We start from the raw sequence: 11,681 nt of genomic DNA, 5'->3' as shown, positions 1-11,681 counted from the left end.
ATGAGCAAATTGGAACTGACTTGACGGCACCTAACAACAGTGTTCAGGTATCAGGATCAAAAATGTATGTTTCTAAAACTCATACTCTTTCCAACATGTCCCATTTCCTTGTAACTACCACAGAATCTAGGGAGAGGTGGATACTCTGTAGGAAACTTACTTTATATAATGTCACACTGCTAGTGACAGGCCCAGGACCCCTAGAAATGTGTCATCAGAAATTTAAATTAAATCTCTTCACCTAGCCCTAGGCCTCATTTTCTAGGGGATAATCAAAGGTTATCAAAAGCTTGTTGTAAGGCTTATGTAAAGCTCCAGGTTCATGGCAGGTGTTTCATAATTAGTAGTAATTATTAATTTTATTAGTATTATTAGACATAGTCAGCGGCTTGGAGGAGAGTATTACAAAGAATATGAGATGCAGACCCCAAATTCTCATAAAAAGACCAGACTTAATGGTCTGACTGTGACTAGAGGAATCCCAGCGGTCATGGTCCCCAAACCTTCTGTTGGCCCAGGACAGGAACCATTCCCGAAGACAACTCATCAGACATGGAAGGGACTGGACAGTGGGTAGGAGAGAGATGCTGATGAAGAATGAGCTACTTGTATCAGGTGGACACGTGAGACTGTGTTGGCATCTCCTGTCTGGAGGGGGGATGGGAGGATAGAGAGAGTTGGAAGCTGGCAAAATTGTCACGAAAGGAGAGACTGGAAGGGCTGACTCATTAGGGGGAGAGCAAGTGGGAGTATGGAGTAAGGTGTATGTAAGCTTATATGTGACAGTCTGACTTGATTTGTAAACGTTCACTTGAAGCTCAATAAAAGTTAAAAAAAAAAAAAAAGAATATGATCAATAGTGACAAGCGCCAGAGAGAAGTTATAAGTTAGGAGAAGGTAAATATTACTTTGTTACCATGCATTTATTGGAAAAGAACTCAGATAGGTCATGAGACTGAGCCTGAGGAACTAACTGGAAACTCACATACCTCCTCCCTGTGTGTGCAGCCAAAGTCATGGATCGAACTCTTTTTTACTAGGTTTCACCTTGGGCTGTGTTAGTACTGACTTCCTGAGCTTCACCTCCCTGGTCCCTGGGTGGCTGCATTTATGTCCCTGGGACAGACTCACATCCATTGTTCTGTTCATACAGTTGTGCTGGAGTGGCCCTTGTCAGCCTCTCTTCTACAGAGGAAAGGGTGTTTATGTTGCTAGGGAAGCAACACCCAGGCTTAGCTTTGGCATTTGTGAGTGGAAGACACTAAAATTTGTAGTCTACTGCTGGCTGCGCAAAGAGACTGAAGTGATGAGAGCTGTCTCCTCTGTCACTTGCTCAACTGTAGTTGTCATCGGCTTTGTTTTCTTGCTTGTTAACAGCGGATGATGAAGCAATAAAATGCTGCTCTGTTCTGCAGAGACAACTGCTCCTGAAAATTTCAGTACTTTCTTTGTTTGGGATAAATTTAAATTACATAAACAAAACTTGTTTCTCCCAAACATTTAAGCTATACCCAGTTTGTATGTTTTCCTCTTGACCGTTATAAATCAAGACAACAACAGCACTGTTGTTGTTGTCAGGTGCCGTCGAGTCAGTTCCGACTCATAGTGACCCTATGTACCACAGAATGAAACACTGCCCGATCCTCCGCCACGCTCACAATCATTGTTATGCTCGAGCCCATTGTTGCAGCCACTGGGTCAATCCATCTAGTTGAGGGTCTGCCTCTTTTGCACTGACCCTGCACTTTACCAAGTGTGATGTCCTTCTCCAGGGACAGATCCTTCCTGACAATATGTCCAAAGTATGTAAGACCCAGTCTCTCCTTCCTTGCTTCTAAGGAGCATTCCGGTTGTACTTCTTCTAAGACAGAATAGCACTAGAACTCGAAAATTCATTTATAGAGACAGCTCAACTAACTTTGCTGAAAAACAACTCAGAGGTGATATTAATTAATTAATCGTGTAGGGTTTTTAAAAATAGGTAATGCATGTTTGAGGGCTGAGGTGGTTCAATGGTAAAATTCTCATCTCCACATGGGAGACTCAAGTTCGATTCCTCGTCAATGTTGCGCATGAGCAGCCACTGCCCGTCTGCCGTAGAGGCTTGTGTGTTGCTGTGGTGCTGAACAGGTTTCTACGGAGCTTCCAGACTAAGACAGACCAAGGATCTGCTTCTAAAAATCAGCCAGTGAAAACCCCATGGATCACAATGGTCCAAACCAAAACTGATCATGAGGATGGTGCAGGACTAGGCAGCATTTTGTTCTGTTGGGTTCTGTTGGGTTGGGGTTGTCATGAGTCAAGGGCCTACTCACCAGCAGCTTACAACAACAACAACCACAATGCATATTTCTGGTAAAGTTTTCAAATAGGATATAAAGGTAAATAGTGAAAATTTCCTTTCTCCATTTCCCTTCCATTTTAACAAGTTAATTCAATCTGAAAAAATCAGATGGAATGTTTCCTATTTTATTGAGGTTGTAAACTTACAACTATGCATATGTTGAATTTACTGACAGGGTGTGACCTGCACCTAAATATGATACTGGCAGCAGCAACAGCAAGAACAGAAATAGAAAAAAGACAGCAGGAAAAAAAAAAAGAGAGAGAGAGAGAAAATTAAAGGTGGGTGAAACCCCAAGCCAAGACTCAATGACAGGGCTCCCCGAGACCCCACTTTATCATTTCTACATTATCATGTGACCAACTGATGGAAGAACTTACCAGGAAACTTTAGCAAATAACATGAAAATCTATCTCCATGTAATACTTCAGAAAATCCACCTCTTATGACTTCCCTGTTAGAATAATCCATAAGGGCAGTCAAAGTCTTCTGCTTTCAACTTCGCAGACAAATTTCAATAATTATTTAGAGGAAAACCTAAAATCTACATGTTCATCTAGAATTCCAAGAAGCCTCTCACATTTCCCTGGCCATCCTGACACCCTCCTGTAATTTCCCAGAGTGAAACTAAGAGCAGGAGAATCTGTTTACAACACTTACCCTTAGGTGTTTCTTCCAAATACCTATTTCCATTAAAACAACAACAAAACTCTCCAAAAGTTCAAGGAAAGAGCCTCAAGAGTGCTGTGACCACAGGCTGCTCTCAATTTTGTTTATAAACCTGATTTCCTTGGGCCTACCCGGTTAGGTCCAGGGTGAGTACAAACTAATTTCATCTCATGGCTTTTGGTTTCCTTCACCTACACAGAGACATCATGACCAAGATGGCCATTGGAAGTTCAATTAAGATATCTTTTCCAAGTTAAAATACTTCATATAGGGATCAGAAATAATAAATTTAGCTCTACCCCATTCCACCCTCTTAATTCCTACTAAATTATACTAAATTGAAGCCTACACATCAGGAATAGGTTTAATTGGGGGCTAATCAGAACGAAGATTTAATAATTGCTAATTAATTTTTAAAAATTAATTAGCTAATAATATAAATAATACTGTCTATTTCAATGGTGATTCCATAATGGTAAATAAACAGAGCAGCATGAATTAGATCAATTAGTTTTTCCTTTTCTTCTTCACTCTCTTTTCTACAACCCAGCCCTTCTTTTTTTCCTATTCAATTTCTAACTTTACTTAAAATTGTGTACTTTCAACTTATATACAGCAAGTGACTTATCCTGGGAGAATCTCCTTCTCCCGCTATTATACAATCCCTAGCATAAAAGTTTCCTTTAAAGATCAAATCTAAATTTCTTGAGCCCAAGATCTGTGTCTTATGTTAATAGCTTTGTGAATTAATGCTGATTGAGTGTGTGGGGAAGTCCCTGAGGGGCACAAACAGTTAACATGCTTTGCTGCTAACCAAAACGTTAGAGGCTTGAGTTTACCCAGAGGCACGTTGGAAGAAAGCCCTCGTGATCTACTTCTGAAAAACCAGCCAATGGAAACCCCATGGTGCACAGTTCCTCTACCCTGACACACATGGGGTTACCATTAGTGGAAATCACCTCATCGGCAACTTTTAAAAAAGCTTATCAAGGTCCAGCCAAACAGTAGATAAAAGGGGAATCTGGGTCCAGATGTCCAGAGACAGCAGGGGGAGCCATTGTGGGTGAAAGGAGAAGAAAGGCTGGAAGGAGTCAGCACAAGGTGAATGAGGCTCATTTAGGATGGGCGGGCTATCAAGGTCCAGCCAAACAGTAGATAAAAGGGGAATCTGGGTCCAGATGTCCAGAGACAGCAGGGGGAGCCATTGTGGGTGAAAGGAGAAGAAAGGCTGGAAGGAGTCAGCACAAGGTGAATGAGGCTCATTTAGGATGGGCGGGCTGGCAGGAGGAGTTAGGGGTAGAAAATGTGAAGCTTTGTGAGTGGAACCCTGTAGAATGGGGTTCTTTAGAGCTTTAGAACCTACCTGACAAGAAGTTGAGGCTGAAATAACAGTTCATATCTGAAAATCAGGAGCGAAGGGACCTATTACCCTACCAGCCCCTGACACACATGAAGTTGCCATGAGTTGGAACTGACTGGATGACAACTGGTTTGGTTTCTTTCTTTCTTTTTGGTTGGAGTGAGTGGGTGGATGGATGAATGAAATGACCCAGTGGTGGATGGATGGGTAGGATAATATGAAGCTGGAACTTGATATATGAAATAAAAGCTTCAAAAATGTAGGTAGGTTAAAGAAGCAAGCAGATCTCAAAGATAATCAGAAATTATTAAAGCAGTAACTGAGAGAAAATATGCAGATTCATTAGAAAAGTGATGACCACAACAAATCATTGAAAGTTTCTAGTACAATTTTTTTTAAGTTAGAAGACTGAAACTGTAGATTGCTTCTTTCCAAAAGTTTCAGTTGTGAAATTAGTCTACCTTCCAGACATGTTTGGAATATATGAGTTGTCCATTTGCCTCCTTTGCTATATATTGAGAAAGGTCATGCTCAGAGCCATTAGAAAAGTAATTCCCTCTTGATTTTTCAAGAAAATCCCAGATGTGATCTGCACATTGATAACAGAGAATTTAGTTTGCCAGCAAGAGCCAGATTAGATTTTGGCTGTATTTTTTATGTAGGGTAGCTATACTTTTTTTCTTTTTCAAGGACAAATTCAAATATCTTCTTTCCTCCTGTCTATGACAGTTTCTCTAATGATAAATGCCACTAGAATAGAAATATTTCAAGATGGAAAAAATCCAATGAACTATTTTTTTAATCCACCTGTGCGATCATGTTGTCGTTGTTAGGTGCCATATACTCAGTTCTGACTCATAGTGACCCTGTGTACCACAGAACAAAACACTCCCAGTCCTGTGCCATCCTCACAATCGTTGCTACACTTGAGCCCATTGTTGCAGCCACTGTGTCAATCCATCTCTTTGAGGGTCTTCTTTTTTGCCTTCTCTTTTCTTCATATATTACATGTTCCAATTATTAATGGATGTTTGCAGCTGTTTCTTCTCATTTTGAGTCATGCCACTTTGGCAAATGAAAGTCTTGAAAGCTTTATTTCATCCAATTCTTGAAGGATGGCTCCACTTTGAGGAGGCAGTTCTTTCCCAGGAGTATTTTGAGTGCCTTCCAACCTGCTGGGCTCATCTTTCAGCACTGTATCAGATAATGTTCTGCTGCTATTCATAAAGTTTTCACCGGACACTATTTTTTAGAAGTAGATAGCCAGGCTCTTCTTCTTAGTCTACTTAGTTTGGAAGCTCCCCTGAAGCCTGTCCACCATAGGTGACTGCTGGTATTTGAAATCCTGGTGGCATGGCTTCCAGCATCACAGCAACATGAAAGCTACCATTGTATGACAAACTGAGAGACGAGTGGTGGTCATTGGGGATACAGTGATGGAATTCTGAGAGCAGCAGGTGTTCAGTGACAGAATTCTTGCCTTCCACATGGGATACCTGGGTTCGACTCACAACCAATGTACTTTACCCTCAGCCACCACCTGTCTGTCAATGGAGGCTTGTGCGTTGCTATGATGCTGAACAGGTGTCAGTTCAATGAGCTTCCAGAATAAGATAGGCTAGGAAGAAAGGTCTGGAAATTTACTTCCAAAAATCAGCCAATAAAAACTGTATGCATTACAATGGTCTGATCCCAGCTGATCATAGGGATGGCATGGGACTGGGCAGCACTGTGTTCTGTTGTGCATGGGGCTGCCATGAGTCAACAGCAACTGTCAACAATAGCATTGTATCAGTCCCCTAATCTTGGCTCTCAAGAAGGCTACCTAAGAGGGACTGGGTGATTATGCAAATCAGACACTGTAAATTAAATTACTTTGTTTTAAATGGCCAATTATTTAGTGATAGAGAAATGTAATCATTTGAACCCTGGCATTATTTAAATGCCAGACAGCATGACCTAATGGTACAAGCTGTCAGTCATGGACCATACCTCATCTATTAATGTCAGCTGCATGATCTGAAGAGATGATCATAAATTTCAACTTGTTAAAACAAATGATGGGCCTTATTTATTACAGTAATTTGAGAGTGGGAGAAGGAAATTATTATGAAATATATGTTGCATTTTGAGTCAAGGGACCTGAGGAGAATATTAATAGGTTCTCTTTAACTTGAATACAACTTGTGAAGCCCAAACTTATACCCAGGAGATAAAGTTCTGAGATAACTTTCAGAGTAATTATAAAATGACCACCACAGAGCATGAAACAAGAATGTGTTGACATCAAAAACTAAATTTTTCTTCTGGAATATTCGGTACAGTTCCTTGAAAATGGTTACAGGTTAAGGACTTGAGAAAAATATGCATATTAAGAAAAACTAGAAGAAAATTTGCAAAAATGGAAATAGTCATGTTGGACTGATAGGATAATGGGTGGGTTTTATTCTCCTTTATTCCCTCAATTTTATGAATTGTTGTAATAAAAAGAAAACGACTCAATTGTGCTCTTCGGCCTAGCGTTTGTTTGATAGATCCTGTCGGGAGTGCCTTGGGCGTATGCCTCTATCCTGGAATAGTCTACTGTTTGCAGAAGCTGTTTTTTGAGTTTTTATTAAGATCTGGAAAAGAAGGTGTGTATGTGTGTGTGTGAGTGTGTATGTGCAGTTCTTCTCATAATACTGTCCTTTTTTGCTGAGTGAAAGAGGCTATTTTCTTTGTACACCTTCTCTTTCTCCCCTTTGATTGCCTGCTTTTCAGGACAACTTGTTGGAAAAAGTTTTAAGTCAACAAAAGGTTCCTCGGTTACAAGGAATTACGTTTTCCTGTTCTAAGTCATTGTCTCTACGTTTATTTAAACAGTCCTATATTCTGCAGAAATACACATGATTGGTACACCCTTCAGCAAACGTTCTAATCTGCTGCCATTTGGGGTCAGGTACACTTGTTATTAAGCATATTGGTAGGTTAAAGTAATTTGCAAGTCACTTGCAAAATGCAATAAGAATAGAGCACTTTGTGTTTATGTAAGCAAAAAAAAAAAAAAGCTGTGATTCTGACTCATGACAACCACAGGTGTGTCAGAGTAGAGCTGTGCTCTACAGAGTTTTCAATTACTGATTCTTTTTTTTTTTTAAGGACTTTTTTTATTGCTCCTAGAAGCTTATACCATCACTACATGGTTCTGACTGTAACAGTTTCTCCAGACAGCAACTGAGTTTTTGGAAGTTGGTCACCAGGCCTTTCTTCTGAGGTACCTCTGGGTGGACACAAGCCTCCAAATCTTTCAGTTAGCAGCTGAGATTATGAACTGTTTGCACCACCCAGGAACTCCTTTATGTAAGCAGTCCTCTACAAATAGCCACCCTAAGATAATAAATATGGCTTTAATTTAAAAACGAAATTGAGATAATAAGATAATATTGAACAGTGGATGAAGTAAGGACGCAAGTATTCAAGTTCTGACTCTGCTACCCTAAGACTCTCAACAGGTTTTAGACTCAGTTTCCCCATCTCTGTAGTGGATATGACTTTCTTACCCAGTCTCTCAGAGGACTGATGTGGAAAATGCTCAACAAGGATTAGCTGTTACTGCTAGTTTTGTGTGGATCACTCTGAGTTTCACTTGCTGCTGTTCTCTTTGCAAACCGGAAAGAAAGACTTCCAGCTTTTTCCCCAAGAGCAGAGCCTCTTTAAGTGGCATAGCTCATCAAACCCAGCCTCTGTCGTTATATAGTTCACCCCAGCATATTTTCTAGCCTAGAAAACAGAATGTTCCATGTTCCCTAGTGCTGGCATTCAAATAACAGACCTGGATCTGCATGTAATCAGGGACTCCTTAAGCTGCCCAGAGATTTATTTTCAGTGATCCGTGATGCTTTTTGAAACCAAAGGGACCATCCAAAGCCACTGTCTCAGGCACTAAATCTTTCCAAACACAGGTTCCTTGCTGGCACCAGGCTGAATTGCTCTCTCACAATAATATTCCATCCACTAAAATGTCTCTGGAGGACGTTTAATTTAGTGTCATCTGTGGAAAAGAGGAAGCCTGCACGATGCTTTCTAAAATCTTAATGCATTTGGCAGCGTCTTGAAACAAGTCAGAGCTGGGGGCAGAAGGAGCGGAAAATGAAGCCCTGGCTGATTTATGAAATAAGTGAGCTTGAAGTCGCCTTGACATCAAACTTCTTTATGGTCTGTCTTTTTGATTCACCATTTTCTCCCCTTGAGCATTTCTGTATGATTTTGTGGCTGTTCACAATAAAAGGCAGGATTGGGAGCTATAACTTCCTTCCCTTCCGAATATAGTAACATACACCAATGTCCGTTGCAGTGTTATTCACAAAAACCAAAAGGTGGAAACAACCTAAATTTCTATGAACAGATGAATGGATAAACAAAACGTGGCATATACATCTGATGGAATATTACTCAGCCGTAAGGAGAAATGAAGTCCTGATGCATGCCACATCATGGATGAACCCTGAAAACATGCTGAATGAAATAAGTTAGTCACAAAAGGACAACTACCGTATGATCCCACTTATTTGAAATAGGCAAATGTATGGAGACCAGAATGTTTGAATAGTTACCAGAAATGGTAGAGAGGGGGAAGGGGGAGCCATTGCTAGAGGGGCACAGAATTTTCGTTAATGATTGCAGAATAATTTGGAAAGAATAGTGGTCATTGTTGTATGACATGATGAATATAATCAATGTTATTGATTTATAAATGTAAAAATTATTGAATTGGTAAATGTTTTGTTATATAGATTTTTACCACAATTGGGAAAAAAAAAAAAAAAAAGCTTATTGAACGTGCGACAGCTCTCCGGACTGCATTTCTTTTGTCAACTAGCTGGGACCTACTTTCAGCAATCATGCCTAAGGGATCTGCCATTGGCACTGATCTTGGCACCACCTACTCCTATGTGAGTGTCTTCCAGCACGGAAAAGTGGAGATAATTGCAAATGATCAGGGCGGCAGAACCACCCCAAGCTATGTTGCTTTTACTGATACTGAACGATTGATTGGTGATGCCGCAAAGAATCAAGTTGCAATGAATCTCACGAACACAGTTGATGCCAAACGTCTGATTAGATGAAGGATTGATGATGCTGTTTGTCCAGTCTGATATAAGGCATTGGCCCTTCATGGTGGTGAATGATGCGGGCAAGCCCAAAGTCCAAGTATAATATAAGAGAGAGACCAAAAGTTTGTATCCAGAGGATGTATCGTCTATGGTTCAGACAAAGATGAAGGAAATTGCAGAAGCCTACCTTGGAAAGACTGTTACCAATGCCGTTGTCACTGTACCAGCCTACTTTAACGACTCTCAGCATCAGGCTACCAAGGATGCTGGAACCATTTCTCGCCTCAGTGTACTGAGAATCATCAACAAGCCAACTGCTGCTGCCATTGTTTATGGCTTAGACAAAAAGTTGGTGCTGAAGGAAATGTGCTGATCTTTGACTTAGAAGGTGGCACTTTTGATGTGTCAATCCTTACTATTGAGGATGGAATCTTTGAGGTCAACTCTACAGCTGGAGACACCCACTTAGGTGTAGAAGACTTTGACAACAGGACGGTTACCATTTTGTTGCCGAATTCAAGTGCAAGCATAAGAAGGACATCAGCGAGAACAAGAGGGTTGTTTGTTGCCTCCACACTGCTTGTGAACATGCAAAGTGCACTCTATCTTCCAGCACCCAGGCCAGTATTGAGATTGATTCTCTCTATGAAGGAACCGACTTCTGTACCTCCATTACCTGTGCCCTATTTGAAGAACTGAATTCTTACCTATTCTGTGGCACTCTGGACCCTGTGGAGAAAACCTTGAGGGATGCAAACTAGAAAAGTCACATATCCATGATATTGCCCTGGTGGATGGTTCTACCCATATTCCCAAGATTCAGAAACTTCTTCAGGGTTTCCTCAATGGAAAAGAATTGAACAAGAGCATCAACCCTGATGAGGCTGTTGCTTATGGTGCAGCTGTCCAGGCAGCCATCTTATCTGGAGACAAATCTGAAAATGTTCAGGATTTGCTGCTCTTGGATGTCACTCCTCTTTCCCTTGGTATTGAAACTGCTGGTGGAGTCATGACTGTCCTGATCAAGCGCAATACTACCATTCCTACCAAGCAGATGCAGACCTTCACAACCTACTCTGACAACCAACCTGGTGCGCCCATTCAGGTTTACGAAAGTGAGCATGCCATGACCAAGGATAACAACCTGCTTGGCAAGTCTGAACTTACTGGCATACCTCCTGTACCCCGTGGTGTTCCTCAGATTGAGGTCATTTTTGTTATTGATGTCAATGGCATCCTTAGTGTCTCTGCTGTGGATAAGAGCACTGGAAAAGAAAACAAGATTACCAGCACTAATGACAAGGGATGCTTGAGTAAAGAAGACATTGAGAGTACGGTCCAGGAAGCTGAGAAGTACAAAGCTAAAGGTGAGAAACAGAGGGACACGGTGTCTTCTAGGAATTCGCTTGAATCCTATGCATTCAACATGGAGGCAACAGTTGAAGATGAAAAATTTCAAGGCAAGATCAATGATGAGGACAAGCAGAATATTCTTGACAAGTGTAATGAAATTATCAACTGGCTTGATAAGAATCAGACGGCAGAGAAGGAAGAATTTGAACATCAGCAGAAAGAGCGGAGAAAGCCTGCAACCCCATCATTACCAAGCTGCACCAGAGTACCGGAGGCATGCCTAGAGGAATGCCTGGGGGCTTCCCTGGTGGTGGAGCACCTCCATCTGGTGGTGGCTCTTCTGGATCCACCATTGAAGAAGTTGATTAAGTTAATCTCTGAGCAGAGGTGCCTTAGCATTGTTCCACAGTAAAAAATTGAAAGACCCAAATTTGTAGTACATTCAGTAGAAGTTTTAAAAGCTACACTGCTATACTAAATTTATGGATATTCTCAATACTTGAATATGAAATATGCATAGGGAAAGGAAGTCAACACTGTACTTTACTAGCACTGTATTGTAAGTGGAAAATGCAATGTCTTAAATAAAACTGTATTTAAAATTGGGAAAAAAAAGAATATAGCAATGGCAACATGGAGAGTTCTAGGTAAAGGAAAAGTTCTAATGATCTCTGAATACCAGGTGAGGAGCTGGGAGGCAGACATTTGGCTGTGGGAGGCCTGAGCACTGGAGGAGGAGAAGGAAGTGCAGTATAAAGGGGTCCACACAGGTTGGTCAAGGCATCTTCAGGAAAGGCTTCTAAATGGGAACCAGAGAAGAATGATTATGTTAAAGATGCAATGAAGCAATGAATGAAGATTT

General features: G+C 41.0%; 1 pseudogene; it reads left to right on the top strand.

The window, feature by feature from the left end:
* The first annotated feature begins 9,247 nt into the window (after positions 1 to 9,247).
* Positions 9,248 to 11,188, top strand: LOC126077434 (heat shock cognate 71 kDa protein-like; annotated as a pseudogene).
* The last annotated feature ends 493 nt before the right edge of the window (positions 11,189 to 11,681 follow it).

This window comes from Elephas maximus, chromosome 5 (assembly GCF_024166365.1).
Source record: "Elephas maximus indicus isolate mEleMax1 chromosome 5, mEleMax1 primary haplotype, whole genome shotgun sequence".
Classification (NCBI taxonomy): domain Eukaryota; kingdom Metazoa; phylum Chordata; class Mammalia; order Proboscidea; family Elephantidae; genus Elephas; species Elephas maximus.
This window is presented reverse-complemented; position numbering and strand designations above follow the sequence as displayed.